The sequence below is a fragment of the Pantherophis guttatus genome, chromosome 8 (genome assembly GCF_059756535.1).
Source record: "Pantherophis guttatus breed Tessera chromosome 8, ASM5975653v1, whole genome shotgun sequence".
In the NCBI taxonomy this organism is placed as follows: Eukaryota; Metazoa; Chordata; class Lepidosauria; order Squamata; family Colubridae; genus Pantherophis; species Pantherophis guttatus.
The window spans coordinates 22,603,820-22,620,814 of NC_142070.1; the positions used below are offsets into that span (position 1 = coordinate 22,603,820).

The 16,995-nt window shown below is 37.4% G+C and overlaps 1 protein-coding gene and 1 long non-coding RNA gene across 4 annotated transcripts in view; both read right to left on the reverse strand.

The window, feature by feature from the left end:
- Positions 1-16,995, reverse strand: part of CXXC4 (CXXC finger protein 4) — a 75,749-nt gene that overhangs the window by 36,008 nt on the left and 22,746 nt on the right. The window contains exon 1 of one of the 3 annotated variants that reach the window (XR_015729279.1): positions 14,926-15,260. The exons of the other annotated variants lie outside the window; for them this stretch is intronic. The gene's annotated coding sequence lies outside the window, so the exon portion shown is untranslated. Of the gene's footprint in view, positions 1-14,925; positions 15,261-16,995 lie in introns of those variants that run through there. 3 annotated transcript variants of the gene reach the window in all.
- LOC148112563 (uncharacterized) lies at positions 6,993-15,023 on the reverse strand. The gene is made up of 2 exons (XR_015729280.1): positions 14,921-15,023; positions 6,993-14,264 (listed from the first exon to the last, which is right to left on the reverse strand). It is a non-coding gene; the product is annotated as an uncharacterized LOC148112563 (long non-coding RNA).

Genomic DNA, 16,995 nt, shown 5'->3' on the forward strand with positions numbered 1-16,995 from the left:
GGTTAAAATCTTTGGGGGATTTGGGAAGTATAGTTGCCAAAAACTGGCAATGTCTGTTGCAGTAATCTAACATACATGTATGAAAATTTCATAGGGTGTCCCAGAATCAGGGGTGAAATTCAGCCGGTTCTATCCAGCTCGGGCAAACCAGTAGCGGTGGCTGCGGGAGGCTCCACCCACGCAGACGTCATGATGTCACTTTTTTGTGACATTTTAAGCTACTGTGCATGTGCAGAAGGCTTTGCGCATGTGAAGATGACAGCGCACACATATTTGCGAACCGGTAGGGAAGATAAGTGAATTTCATCCCTGCCCAGGATATATAATTCTCAGGTTCTTGACTAGGAAAACCATTTTGTAATTATATCAAGAGCTGCTGAACTGCCTGGTCCCCAGAAAACTACCCAGGATATCACAGCCAATTTAAACAGTCTGTTGTTACTCCTGTGATCTGATGGGTTGTATGATAGCCTTAAATGTATTCTGCTTCTGTCAGATATAGTTCACAGCTTTCCTCAGTGTGAAGCCTTCCAGAATTCGTATCCGGCATGGCTTTGAGGAGTTGTAGTAGTTCACATTTTGAGAGCAGCTGGTTGGAGGAGAGCTAGTGTAAAAGATTTGATAAGGGTGTTTATTTTTCAGCACTATTAGAACTGACTTGAAAAATGAAGATGATCATATCCACTTTACATCATTAATATCATATGAATCTTTGCAAGCTATTTCTTTTATGACAGGAGGTTATATGTATTTTAACAGCAACCTCCATAGGAAATGGCAGTGATTACAATATGGCAGTGATGGCTAACCTTTTTGCCATCGAGTGCCAAAAGCGGGGGGAGCGTAGGGGGGTCACACGCACGTGTGCCCACACCCATAATTCTATGTGCCCTGCCCCCTGCACATATGCATGCGACCCCCCCCATGCTCCCCACGCTTTTGGCACGTGATGGTACGGTGGGCCACCGGACTTCCGGTGGAACCAGAAGTCGAGAAACAAGCCATTTCTGGCCTCCAGAGGCATGGGGAAGGCCATTTTCGCCCTCTCCAAGCACCTAGAAAGGTTCTGGAGCCTGGGGAGAGTGAAAAACAGGCCTTCCGGTCCCACCGGAAGTCGGGAAACAGGTCATTTCTGGCCTCTGGAGGGCCTCCAGGGGGGAGAAGGCCTAGAAAGCCTCTGGAGCCTGGGGAGAGCGAAAAACAGGCCTTCCTCACCCACCCACCCCGGAGACCCTCCAGAGGCCAGAAACAGCGTGTTTCCTGACTTCTGGTGGGCCCAGAAGGCCTGAAAGTCAGCTGGCTGATACACGCATGCGCACCGGAGCTCAGCTTGCATGCCCACCAATATGGCTCCGCGTGCCACCTGTGGCACGCGTGCCATAGGTTCGCCATCACAGCAATATGGCATTATTTATGGCAGCATATTTCTGTGACTTTACCCAGTGTCTGATAGAAACATGTAACTTGCAGTGTTTGCACAGTGACATGTCACACATTTTGTTATTCTCCATATAGATGTTCATTATCTTAGCTGGATAAATTAATAATACTACTGTTTGGATTGAAATCCCAAGGTTAAGATATTAAAATTTATCAGCATCACCACAGTGTTAATGTCATTTAGCAATTAAAGTTCTGCATTCGGATTGGAACTCTGAAATTTAGTTCTCCCTGAAAATCTTAAAAAAAAAAAAAAGTTGAGTAAATGAAGGCTGGGAGCTAGGTATCCCTTAGAAGTGGTTCATTGTTTTTCCAGACAACTTAATTTCAGGCAGATTTGCGAGTAATCCACATTCTTATCATATGACGCATTGTGCCAATACTGCACCAAACAGAAGAAACCATTTCTTAATAATGCTAATATGCACCGAAGATTACGACACTGAAGAGTAGAGCAATATAAACCCACAGGATATTATGGGACAATTAAAGAAATCCTATTAGAAAATTAACAGCAAACAAGCCTCATGAAGGCATTTATGAGAAATGGTCTGTGTCTTGTGTTATTTTTATGGCATAATAATTCAAATTTGCACCTTTACTATAGACAAGAATACCAAACATAGCAAAAGATATCACCAACAATACGCATCCACAGTAGGACAGAAAACAATTTGCCTGTTATCAGAGCAACGTTTTAAAAAAAGCAACTTGCAAAACTGCAACTAAAGTTGTACGTAATTCCCAATGGAGCTGTGACATTGCAAAACACAGTATACTTTGTGAAATCAGTTGATTTTTACAAGTAGTTCTTGACTTACGACCACAACTGAGCCCAAAATTTCTCTTGCTAAGCAAGACATTTGTGAAGTGAGTTTTGCCCCATTTTACAGCCTTTCTTGTCACAGTTGTTAAGGGAATTGCTGTAATTGTTATGTTAGTAACACGGTTGTGAAGTAAATCTGGTTTTCTCCATTGGCTCTGCTTGTCAGAAGGTCGCAAAAAGTGAACGCATGAGACTGGGATGCTGCAACCGTCATAAATATGAACCAGTTGCCAAGTGTCCAAATTTTGATCGTGTGACCATGGGGATGCTGCAACGGTCATTAAATGTGAAAAATGATCATCAGTCACTTTTTTCAGAGCCGTTGAAACTTCAAGTGGTCACTAAAGGAATGTTTGATAGTCAAGGACTACTTTTAGTTTTACAATAGAATTCCACTTGCTTTATGAACAAACCAATGTCTTTCAATGCAAACACAAGATACTTTTTTCTCGATTTCTGCAAGTAGACAGAAATGTAAAAGAAAAAAAGCTCTCAACATTTGCCTATTTTATTTTGGAAATCAATACGATGTATAAATACATTGACATTGCATAGAAGTAATCTGATCTGTCTTACTTTTCTTCCTTTATATAACAGCTATTGTGCGCATGTGTCAGAGGTGTGAGTGTATATATGTGATTAAACTAGGAACCACCCCAATGTAGAACAATCTCTGACTCTTCTCCTTAAAATAAATTTTCTCCAGTTGCTGTTTGTCATGCAGGGAAAAGCTTATAGGAAACACATATCCCTAGGAAGTTTCAGGACAAATAGCAGCTTGGGGAGGAAGTACTCTAATTGGATAAATAGCACAGGAGAATCAATATTTCTTTTCCTGTGCCATGATCCCAAACTTGGCCTTATTTCCTTTAGAGAGTTCTCTAATCTGTCCCGAAGAAAGTTAGATCGCAGCTAACTTTCTCTCTGTTCTTTCCTTTCTGCTTCTCTCACTCTTTCCGCCCCCCGACAAATCCAAATAACTCTCAAAATAAACCACCTTGTAGAAGAAAACACAGCTTTCCCAAACAATTTCTCTAAATGTGTTCCGAGTTCAATTCCCAGACTTCCTAAATGGATGGCTGAATTGCTGGCTGAGCATTTGGGAAGATATAGTTTTATTACATGGGTCTAAATGCGGCATTGTGACATTTACAAAGCAAACTCTCCCATTAGATATTTGTATGAGATGTCCCAGCAGAGTGAAATTTGCATTTTGGCATACATTTTTTTCCAAGAGGATGGATCTGAAGCTGGAACAACCTGGACTAGCCTACATTTGTTATTCAAATTATATTGTTACCATCTTAAGCTCAAATTCAAGGAGAGATGGAGAAAGTCAAGTGACTTTTTTTCTTCAAGCACTTAATAATAATATAGTGCTAAGTGAAATGAAAGGCTATTACTATCTAACTTCTCTAAAGTTATCAGATTTGGGGCCTCCGCTCCCCAAATACATTACATTATTGTGAACACGTGCCATGTAGAGTTATTAAGTATTCCATTCAACACAAAGGTCCTCATGCTCAAAATGAATAGTTCTGTAACCAGCAGAAGCCTCATTGACTTGAACTTAAGTTTAACTTTTTCTCAAAATCAATATCTAAAGGTTGAGTTGCTTCTGTTAACAAAGTCCTGGTTGGTTCTATAGTTCAGTTTTTATTACCATAAGTATAAAAATTTCCCTGTATCGCCCAATTCAGGGGTTCTTTTTTTTTTATTAATTCTTTTAATTATTTTTATTATTTTACAGATTTTAATGTTCAAAGATTTTAAATGATTTTGTCATCTGTGCAGAAATCTGTGGTATTGGGTGGATTGGAAATATTCCTACTACATACTATAAATAACTATGTTATCAGAAAACATGCTATGGAAACAAATTTGATGTTGTTTGACATATACACAGTCTTCTTGCACTAATACCATACTCTGGACGTGCCTGTTCTTGTCTTTCTGTCACAAGCTGGATTTGTATAGCCCGGACTGGTCCAACATATTAATCAGGCACAAAGCCAACTTCCCGGAACAGTTTCAGCCATATACAGAAACAATGTGGAAACTATTCACACAGTGAAGAAAAAAAAACCCTGAAAAATATAGCATATGATCTGGTAAGAATGGCAGACAAAATTTAAAGGGGATGAAAGAGTAAAAATTATATAAATAGACTGATCTGTAAGCATCTCACCATTTTTTTATTACAGCCAAGCAGTGATTACTAGAAATTACTAGAAATCAGCATAAATCTATCTGAAACAAGTCTTGGTTTTTGAACAAGTAAATCTTTAGTAGATTTGGGGAATGCTTTGGACATAAGCAACTGTGCTCTTAACAAAGTACAATGGTACCTCAGTAGACATCATTAATTGGTTCTGGGAGGCGCAACAAGTACTAAAAATGATTGACAATCACATGATTTACCACAGGGCCCTTTGTTTTGGCCAGGAAGGACTTCCTGTCTGTCCCTTTTTCTATGTCAGTCTCCTTCCCAGCATGGCCAACTTCCTGTCTGCCCTCTGTCGCCATCCCTCTTTTTCTTTTGCAATGACCTTCCCAGCATGGCCAACTTCTTGTCCGTTCTCTGCAACCATCCCTCTTTTCCTATCGCAGCGCATCGAGTACCACGCAAACAACAAGTATCAGGACATTTTCGTGTCAAAATGTGTTGAGTACCAAATTTGATGAATTTTGAAGCAGTTGAGTACCAAGGTACCACAGTATTTGATAGTTTTTCATGACATTCCGATTAGCAAGCTCATTAATTGTTGGCAGAAGGGGTGACAATAATTTATAGCATGCACTCCAAAGCAAATTAGAAATAGAAACAGAATAACAGAGTTGGAAGGGACCTTGGAGGTCTTCTAGTCCAACCCCCTGCCCAGGCAGGACACCCTACACGACTTCAGACAAATGGTTATCCAACTTCTTCTTAAAAATTTCCAGTGTTGGAGCATTCACAACTTCTGCAGGCAAGTTGTTCCACTTATTAATTGTTCTGTCAGGAAATTTCTCTTTAGTTCTAAGTTGCTTCTCTCCTTGATTAGTTTCCACCAATTGCTTCTTGTTCTACCCTCAGGTGCTTTGGAGAATAGCTTGACTCCCTCTTCTTTGTGGCAACCAATGAGATATTGGAACACTGCTATCATGTCTCCCCTAGTCCTTCTTTTCATTAAACTAGACATACCCAGTTCCTGCAACCGTTCTTCATATGTTATTTAGCTTCCAGTCCCCTAATCAACTTTGTTGCTCTTCTCTGCACTCTTTCTAGAGTCTCCACATCTTTTTTACATCGTGGCAACCAAAACTGAATGCAATATTCCAAGTGTTTTGTATAAGTTGTTGTATGTGTAAATATTTATACCCATCTATACAAATATAGTCATATACCAGTGGAAACCTGGTGAAAACCTACAGTGGAAAACCTTTACACTCACTTGAATCTTTTGCCATTTTGTACTGCAGACAAAAGAAAAAGCCAGACAATATATAGGAGGATGAAGTGTTTCTAGCATACCTAAACACCCAATCAAATTATATCATTTATTTCTTAAGATTGCCTTTCATGGTCAAACTGGAGGCTAGAACAATTGTCCCACTGAGTTCTATATGTCTATTTATCTATTTATTTAAAACACATGGGGGGGGGGAGAGGAAAAGGAAAAGAAAACAGGAGTTTCAGCTGCATAAAACTGAATTAAAATCTCAAAGTAACATTAAGCTCCTGTCCCAAATCAAAGAATTTTGTATCAGTTCCTCATCCCTAATTCACTAAGTTCCATGGATAGCCAACACTCATTTTAGACAATCGCATTTAAATCACTGGGAGTGAATGGTTTATTTAAATGTGATGATACATAATTGCACCTGGATCCTGTACACACACACACACACACACACACACACACACACACGTACAGTTCTTGAGAGTACGTGTGTGATGAGCCATTAGACATCAAGTGCATGAGGCTTATATTAACATCATTTCACTTCCACTCAAACACAAAGCTGTAAGTCATCAACTTTCCTGTAAGCAAGCAGTGACAGATTAAGGAACATCTTGGCATGTATGAACCAGGCCCAAACGGTTCCAAAAATAACCAAGGGAAAAAGCGTAAAAGAAAAGCGTGCAACAGATCTAGGTGGCTGGCCAAAGCCCTGTTATGTTATTGTTATTGCACCGCCAATTTTCCAGCCTGAACAAGAGATGTTTATATTCTTTCTTGACCAAACTAAGCAGATAAATAGTATACTGTAGATGGGTAGGTAGGTGGAATAATTCATGAAGCCACGAATCCTTATTCTGCTAGAAATACCCTATCCTGCAAAGTTGGCATATTTCAGAAATAAATGAAACTATGCGTTGGTGGTTCAAACTATTAGCTTTAGAAAATGGGATAATTTTCACTATATGAATGTCTCATGAATTTCATATTCAGATTTATTTACTTATCAGTCTTCTACACCTAATTTCTACTCCAACAGGTATTTAAAGTTCAAAAACAGAACATTAAAAAGTTAATATAACCTCAAACCCAAAGAAAGACATGAGTCTTAGCAGATATCTCTTTCAAATACAACTCTCCTCTTACAAACCAGAAAGATTAATCAGACAGCAGAAGCATCTTCAAAGGAGTCTTTCCTACAGATCTTAACTGGACTATTTCATAATTGCAATTCAATCTTTTAGAACTTAGGTCCTAAACTATGGAAGGTTTCAAGGTTAATATCAACTCCTTAAATTGACCTTTAATAACTAGGAACCAGTACAGATATTGCAGTGTAATCCTGTAACCTTTTCAACAATAGCCCCTCATAGTACAGTGCAGCAATCAGGATGAAATGCAAAGAAAACCTGGATAACCACTGCCAAATGAATCCTGCTGAAGAAAGGAAATAAATGATACATTAGTTATCATTGTACATAGTTGCTCCTCACCATAATCACCACTCTTGAATCCACTGATTCACAAGGAATACTACCAGACTGTGAAAATGTTCTTCCAGGAGGATGATAATCCCAAAATAGACTGGAAATCAATATCTTCTAATTTCAGAAACTCCTCCCTCATCATATATTCAGGAAACAGAGTACTGCTTCTCTGAAAATGGATAATGAAGCATAATAGAACTGAGTGTCATCAGTAATCTTCTACGCCAGGGGTCTCCAATCCCCGCCATGGCCCACTATCAGGCTGTGAGCTGTTCGGAACTGGATGCGGAAATGGCAGGTGAGACATGCAAACGCACACTACCACTTGCGCAGATCCATCTCCTCTACCCCCCCCCTCCCAGCGCCAGTCTGCAAAGCCAGAAAGGTTGGGGAACTCTGTTCTATGCTGATGACACCCCATTCCAAAACTCAGGTAGATTTCCCTCAGTGAGTAGATGTAGGAGAGATTAGGCCCAACAAAAAATACTATAAAACTGTGGCCCAAGCCCTCTTAAACTCAGCAATCAAGCTTTGAACCTGACTTGGTCCTAAAGCCTAATCAAAGAACTCCTCTTTAAGATGAGGTATTACATGGATTTAAAACATTGATTTAAATTGCTGTAAACTCTTATTCACTTTTAAAAAGCCTTTTAAATATACATCTTCAGAGAAGCTTTTAATTAATTAAAAATCCATTTTTATTTATGGAAATAGAGAGACGGAGCCTAAGCCAAATAAATAAATCTTAATATTTTTGTTTTTAATTTGTTTATTGCACTTTAATAGTTGTACCAAAATGCAATAATAAATAAAAGTGGAATCCTCCAATTTATTATATAGTGAAGGAGGAGGAAAAGAGAGAGAATATAGAACTACTAGGCTGTCCATGACTGGTCCATATATCAGGAAAACTACTAAACCAGGCCTGTATCTTTTTTTCTCCATTTCTTTATCAGAAAGAAGCACTATTTTAGCATCTAAAAAACTTAACAAAAACAGTTTCCTCTCTCTTTTCTAGACCATTTCTCTAAAAAGGGACCTAGCCAGACATAGCCAGCCTCACATCTACATGAACCCATCTGTCTTGGTTGATCTAGGGCAGCCTTATGTTAAACAGTTATTGTTGAAATCATCAGAAAAGTGTCTTCCCAAGGCATCAAAGATACTGATTGCTCATTTTAAATTTCCCTCCTAGAAACTGTTTCCACCCCCTTATGAAACTGATTTGCTGAAACTGCTTTGTCTTGAGTAAAGATTTAGCCCAATAGATCTCCCTGTAACTATTCTCTATAGATTAATGATCCTGAAAAAAGATTTGATAACTGTGTTTAGTTACAGCCATCCCTAAAAGGTAGTATAGCAAACTTGTTTTTATACAGAGAAATGGATAAACCAAATTTAGATTTTTTTTTTTAAAAAAAATTGTCCCATAAAGACTGGATTTAAATTCCTCCATTATATACTGAGTCTTACTAGTTTATATAAATAGAAAGATGAGGTAGACACTCAATAATATTTGCATTTTTTAAATTCCAACCATTGGGGGTTTTTTTTGCCTTGCATCACTAAAAACAAACCTATCCCACACTAAAGAATGTATATTTTCCTCCTCCTCCTTCAACATGATCAAGTTGTGTTGAAGCTTTTCTATTGCAAGGGTTAGATCAGGATGGGATTTTTTACAGTAATTATTTTGCCTCTCAGTTACATTTCTAAAGCACTCTAATCAGATAGGACAACACTGTCAATCACTAAAAAAGATCTTTCACTCACTGCGAAATCCAGATACGTAGAATTTAAGTTGTCTAAATTCTCTAAATCAGATGTATTGGTTATAAGAATAGCCAATCTCTTAAACAAAGAAGCTGGGATACACTTTAAATACCATCTCCTTAAAAGATAGAGTTCTGTGAAAAGTGAGATATTCCTGCATGAATGCCCAAGAGTACTGAATATACAAACAAGCAAACACACGTACATGCATTTTATCCTCTTTCACCTTAAAAGACATTCATGTGGCAACTGGGCCCTCAGACACGTGCTGCTCACACCTGAGTGGCCACCTGTTTACTCTGTATTCAGCTGAACAGCAGCTGGCCACGTACACATAGACAAAGAACCTTTATTCATATTGCCTCGAGGATATCAGTTAGCAGCAAAGAAATATTTTAATCTTAGTAGAAGAGATACGAATCAGCACTTTCAGATGATCCTGATCAAACTAAGTAACCACATAACTAGATTCAGCAGCAGGCAATGTGGCTCTTTGAAGTTACTGAGTTAAAAAAAGTTTTTAGATGGAAATTGCAAACAGTTTAAACATTAAGGTTTGGAATAGGATTTTGCTAAGGTTCCTGACAGGATAAGGAAAATTTAAACCTTTGTAAATTACATGAACTTCTATTAAAAACCTATCTTCCCCCTGCATCTAGATCAATATTAAAGGAGCTCACTTCTGCTTTCTAGTAATACATCAGTTATCTTATCAAGTTTGACCCAAAGTTAAAACAACCTTCCTAAACAATTCAATACTTACCACTTCTGCTATCAGTGAGAGTCGCCTCAGTGATGTAACCTGAATGTATAGTACAGGCAATTCTCATTTAGTATTCAACTCAGTGGTTAAGTGAAGCGATCTCTAGGTGAAACCATGACTGTGTTTACAATCTTACTTCAGCTTTCCTTTGCTTTCCAAACCTTTGAAGGTTGTAAATACAAGGATTGGTCATTAAGTTATTTTTTGTCACCAGCAAACAGTGGGGGAAGAGAAGGCAAGGAATGTTACTGTCAAATCTTTGGGCTTAAGTCTTGACTATAATTTCCAGAAAAATAATCTACCAAGAGCCTAAAGCACCTTGATTTTTTTCCTTCAAGCAACCTCCCTGAGTCTTTAGGAATCACACTTGAGTTTTTAAAGTAATTTGAGAAATGTCACTGGGATTTATATTTGGCGAAGCGTGCTCAAAATCCTTGTGTAAACCTTAGCTTTTCAGTCTTGGTTCATATTTGTAATCTTAGTACTAAATTCATTTGCTTGCCTACTTATTTAAATGAATGTATGCCACTTAGTTCTTAAATTTTAATATTTCCCATCATAAAAAGGTGCACCTGAATTTATTTGAAAACCACAGAAAACAGACCCTGTTATTTAAGATTGCTCCGTTTTTATTAATCTTCTGTTCCCTAACATGACCATTCCACATAGTATATAAGAGTTAATAATAGCAATTTCCTAGTTAAGATAAATTATTTCTTTTCTATTCTCAGTATCTTTTCCCCCTTCCTTTCTTGAGAAAACATTGTATTCTTGAACCAGGCTGACCCCTTTTCCCTTCTGTTTCTTATTCGCTCCTAGCTAGTGAGGCTCTTGGTGTACCATAACTTGCCTCTATGGAAATTTTTCTGTGGCAGAAGTCTATTTCCCGGTTAAATCCCACAGGCTCATGTTGTGATTCCACAGTTATCCTCAGCAGCTCAAGCCTCAATTTTGCTGCAAAGATCAAAGTCTTTGGTAATAAAGTTGTGCTCCAAGCATTTTGCCCGTGGATTTTTGATTATCCTTCAGTTCTCCTGCATGCTTTCCAAAATTCATGAGACAGCATCTACAGTATTGATGTCTTTACAACTGCTATCATTACTCCCTTCTATAATATAACCCTCTTTTAATTTGTTTAACATTTTTATGTATTATTTCCTACCTTCTATTGTCCCTACAATAGTGTGTTTGTGTGTGGGGGGGTGGGGGTGTTTGTGTATGTGTGTGTACATTTATTATCATTGTCATCATCATCATCATCATCATCATAATCCCAAATCAATCGTCTCAGGTGAAGCTCTGTTCATAGTCTACCATGTTTGTCACATGTGGATTGATAGGTAGATGTTTTTTGATTTCCTAGTTCATGGCTGTCAAACTCGTGGTCCACAGGCCGGATCCGTCAACACGCTGGCTATGCCCATGCCTGGTTTAGCGAAGGGGAAAAAAGTCCAGATACGTCATGTGATGCCACCATGACAACACGAGTTTGACACCCTTGTCCTAGTTTAACTGGATTTCCTAATTTAACTTCCTAGCAAACTGACTGACACAAAGTCAGCCACATCTCACTTATCCATGTCCAAGGAAGGACTAGAATCTATATTTCTCTACTCCTATTTCAGTGTTTTAATCATTACATTATCTACAGAGAGAGAGAGAGAGAGAGAGAGCGCAAACATTGATCAGACCATATTACAGACAACACATAAAATCCTAATTCAGATTATTTTTGCTGCCCTTCAAAAAGCAACATGGGATGAAATTCCATATCCGTTTCTTCCCTTCAATTCTGAATGGAAGTAATTTTACTTTCGAGAGCAGTAGCAACACCATCAGCTTCTCCCATATAAATGTGATACTATTTTCCCTCCTGAGAAGTATGAACGTGCTCAAAATACATAAAATGAAAGGCAGAAATGTTGGACCTTGAGAAAAATTCCAGCATCCAAATTACAACAGGACCTTGAGTAGAATCATTCAAATGACACAAAATGATGACCAAGCTTTCAGGTTCATCAGAACCATATATTCTTAACTTCACACGAATACAGTAACTGACAAAATATTTCATTATCTCAGCTTCATTTTTTTCTACAACCCGTTGATAGTTACCATAGCTGAAAATGTAAAAAGAAGTTTTGCAAAACTCATCTAGGGATCAAATGTTGCATCCTGCACAGCAATATGGGGTGACCCTATTCAATTCTATCATCGCTCACTTGCACAGTGTGATCTAGTTCACAAATACGTGTTCATCACTTGATGATTTGTGTGTGTTTAGAAATCACTTGCATGTATAGAATGATGCATAATGAATATGACCATTTTATAATTTCCTGAATAAAATGTTCACATCATTTCTAAATAGATCACCTATACGAAAATACACACATACACATATGTACACATTTTATACACACATACACACAAAAGGATGGATTCATTGATCAACTGCCGTGAAGTTGATCAACATTCATGTACCCAACAAATACTGAGAATGATAGATTCATCTGTGAACCAGGCTCCCAAAATCTATTTCAAAGTGAAATACTGAGTTGATAATAAGACTGGCTAATTCAGTAGCATGTGGAAAACATACTACCTGACATGCATTTAAATAACCCTTAGAATTTATTCTATAGTAGATTTTCATTTTAGATGATTTTTTTAGACAAACAGTACACTATAATTGCCTGATATAACATAACAACAGTTTCTCCTGTTTCCCATTACTTCTTACCCACTGTAATTTATTACCAGAAATGCTGAATCCACACACTTCTCCTTCAGCTTTTTTCTCAAAAAAACAAAACAAAACAAAACAAAAAACAGGTGGGGTGGAGTCAAGGATTACTATTGAACAACTTTTTCTTTGTGTGTTCTTTCCCCTTAAAAACTGACTTGGTTTCCCTTTCACTGAATCTGGAATAGGATTCATATCCCATTTGGAATAACTTCTTTTATTGAAGGAATCTTCTATCTAAACAAGGACAACATCAGCATATTTATAAAAATGTCTAGATTGTATTTTTCCTGAGACAGGAATGATACCTAACGCTTTTCTTAAAAAAAAAACTCCCCCCCCCCAATTAAATATTTGTTGTGGACTTTTCAATGAGAGATTTGTGAGATTGGTCAATGTTACTTTTATAACACAGCAAGCAGTTAAATGGCTATGTAAAACCTGGGAATGAGGAAAGAGAACTTAAATAACTGGATGGGAAGAGCAATTCAATATGCTTCCCACATACCTGGTTATGGATTTTTACAGCCTTAAAATAAATTAATCAGAAGCCCATGGATTTCAAGGACAGGAAAATATTTCCCATAATGTTTCAGAGCAGAAGTTAACAAGCCTGCTGGGATCTTTTTAGCCCCTGCAGAGCTACAGCTTCAGGATTATTAAATGGCTGTCATATCTGAAGTATGGCGGAACATAACTCAATAAACAAGAGAAAACATATGATACAGAAGGGAGAGCATCAGATTACCCTGCACAATTTCAGGACAGGAGTTTGCATGAAACAGAAACAAAATAGCAATGTGGAGAAAATATAAAATAAAAACAAGGAAATGCAAACACATAAGCATGCATACATTAGGTTCAAAGCAGTATACAATTCACTAGGGTTTTTTATTATTATTACTAAAAAAGGGTAACACCCATGTTTACAAATACTAGAAACCAGAATGCTAAAAGGACAAATGAGGATCTAAAATCAGGATACTTCAGAAAGTTTTGTAGCAAGAAAGAATATAATGGGCTGGAAATATGGCCAACTTTGGCCCTATTACTAAGTGCATCTGGTGCTTGGCTGTATGCTTGCAAGCCCATTTGTGACATCAAAGGTATTGATGATGGCCCTTATGCATCATTGTCTCTCTGAATTTCATTGGTTCAATTGCTCTAAAGTCACACAATGGAGACATGGTTTCTTGAGCAGGGTAAGTACTGTAAGATCAAAAACACCAGAGAAAATCAAGATCACCCTCTGTCAAATTTAGCATCAGTTAAAATGCTATTATTTATTTCTTCCAATGGTTTCCATATACTTACTTCCCTATGTCACCTGACATATGTTGAATAATCTTAGGGCCTTTTATTGAAAATGGAGAATACAACCTCTTTCCAAGCTCTTTAAAACTGTCCACTAAATGAATGATCTGGATTTTAATAAAAGCTGAAAACTGTTTCCACATTTATATTGGAATTTCCTTCTCACTGCAGATTTTTAAATGACAACTCTGAAGAACCTCTGCGGATGACATTCTCTGAACAAGCAATCTTAGATTATTTAAAAGAGACAGAGAACGAAAGGTTTATTATTTAAAATCAAAAGGACTGAGATATCTAAAAAGTCCAAATCTATAAAAGTTATATTTATAGGACTAGGACTTATGATTGATTCTATACAGCAGATTTCCCCTACCTGATGTTCTCCAAATCAGTTCCAGATGATTTGAGATAATAATTTATACAAATGCTATTTGTCTGTAGGACAATAGGTTGTAATGATTGATGTATAAAACTGTCAAAACATATAGCATTTTAAAATGTATGTGTATTTTCACGATCACATGAAATACTTTAACTGAAGAATAACTATGTCTTCTAAGCAGCAACCAACTTTATAGGATACTAGACAGCCCATGACCCATTGATTTATTGTTTCAGATATATAACTCTATCTTAAACTGAAAAACAGACCATGGTCAGGCAAAAAAATCATTGAGTGGGAGCAATTTCCCACTACTTGTTGGCTTCCACATTGAATTTTCTTGTGGAAGCTCACAACATTGGAAACCCTTCCTTCCTTCCTTCCTTCCTTCCTTCCTTCCTTCCTTCCTTCCTTCCTTCCTTCCTTCCTCCCTTCTCTTCCCTTCCCTTCCCTTTTTTCCCTCCCTCCCTCATTTCAGAGATATTTACCAGCTCCTAAGATGCAAATAATTACAACTTCCCAATAACTGGACTTCTGTACAGCTTCCTTAGCACAGAGCTCTACTGCACAGTCAAAACATATGTTTGAAACCCAGTGGAGGACAGCAAGTTGTCCTACAGACCACAACTGTATCACGACATTTTTACTGTGTCTACCCTTATAAATGAAATAAATCCTGGAAACATAGTAGTTGGCTAATAAAGGAGTTGGCGTGTGCAGAATTCCTAAGACAAAAACTATAGTACCTTACATTTGTAAAGCTGCTCCCAAGTCACATGATTTTAAATGAGCACTTTAGCCACTCTGAGCTATTTAAGTGAATGTGTCAAGTGATGTGGGCATCAGAAACATTCATGAGGGCAAATATGCCATGTGATGAATGAGTGCCATGACATCACAATGCATACTTTGCAATTTATATGCTTGCATTTGACATATAAGGATGCAACTGTGAAAGATCAGGGTCTGCACCGGGACATTAACTGTGTGTGTTAACATTGTTCTGTCATTGTCACTGGCTTTAGATGACTATTGCATTTGATTCAAATCTTTCTGTGGAATCAAAGTTCTTTTCAACATTTAAGTCCAAGAAGATGTGATGGATCTAATCACATGGATTTACCATATACACAATATATACCACATATATAGTTGAGTGAGAATCAGATCAAGAAATTAATGTCTCAAAAGAATCCTATCGAGTAAAATTTCTCCTTATTACAACAGCCATCCTAAAGCTGGTTTTACCTTCTTGGCAAACATTTAACCAACTCCTTATAGTTCAGTGTTGAAACATCAAGTTCAGGGTTTAGTATTGGGAAAAAATCTGGGATCCTGGAGAACCACTTCCAGTCCATATAGGCCAACCTTGCTTAACCTAATCTTAACTAGCCTAGCTTAGATTTCTTGATGTTGCTTTGAAAAAAATAGTGGAGAAAATATTGATTTTTCTGAGAATTATTTAGCTAGGAAGATTATGCAGGAAAACAAATAGAATTATTTTATACTGAGAGCCATTGTAATCACAGATTTTATACATGAAATCTCGTTGCATCCTTTGCCTAATCTAGTACGTACTGTATTTTTTGGAGTATAAAACGCATCTTTTTCCCCCAAAAGAGGGTGAAAATCTTGGTGCGTTTTATACTCCAAATGTAGCCCCGCCCAGCTTCTCAAATGGAGGTTTCAGAGGCTGAAAAAAGCATCAGAAATGAAGCTTCAGAAAAAAAGCCTCCAAACAGAGCTTCAGAGGCTTTTTTTTCTGAAAATCTGTTTCGGAGGCTTTCAGAGGCAGGAAAAAAAGTTTTTTTCTGAAACAGAATTTCAGAAGTTTCAGAGGCTGAAAAAAAAGCAAGGCACAGAGCTCACAACCAACGAACCTGTTGCTAAAATTCACTTCCGGGAACAGCTGATTGGGGGTATTCTAGGAGGCCGATCCACCTGCCAATCAGCTTTTTTCTTATTTTCCTCCCCAAAAACTAAGGTGCATCTTGTACTCCGAAAAATATGGTAATTTTCTTCTATAAGCATGTTACAGAAGATTCTACATTTGCCATTATAATCCCATGTAATAGTGATATACAGTTGCACAAGTGACACTATGAGGTAAGTATTTTTCATCTGAATGTACATTCCAAGTAATATAAATTATTAGCATGGCAAAACTTTAAAAAACAATGAAATCTGTCTTGAATGGTAACTGTGCCGCCTGGTCTACTGCTTCCAAAAACAGGTTACTCTTAAAGTGAAACTGCTTATCTGGACAAAATATGGTAAGTCATATATACTGTGGCAATAGCTGTGACTAGTAGGGTTTACAGGGAATGATACATTTGCTCTACCTGTTTGCTAGCCTAAAAAGATTACCATAAATAGAATTTGTCGGATTCTAACCATATCCATATCATAAAAATAAAGGAAACAAGATCTTTTTAATGAAATTGTTATCATTACAATTGTAAAGGGAACCCACTGAAAGTCCTCTTCAGATATTGTAGTTTATGCATTTAATAACTGTTTATTAGAGGACATTTTCTACCTGATTAAAGTATTATCACAGTAGCATTCTAATGCCTTCTCCCTGTCCACCTCTCTAATTGAAGTCTTCATCACTGTTGAAATTGCTTGTGTCTGTACTACTTTAAATGACAGATACATTGGTCACTGCTTCTTCATAAGGAAAATTCTGCAGGTGGAAAACCATCATGCCGGGAGATCGAGGCCAAAATTATTCATCTAGCTTTCTAATTTTCCTGATCCACAGCAAGTGGGCAAGGAATTATAGTCTTGCTAATCCTTACTCTAGAACAAGAGGAAAATG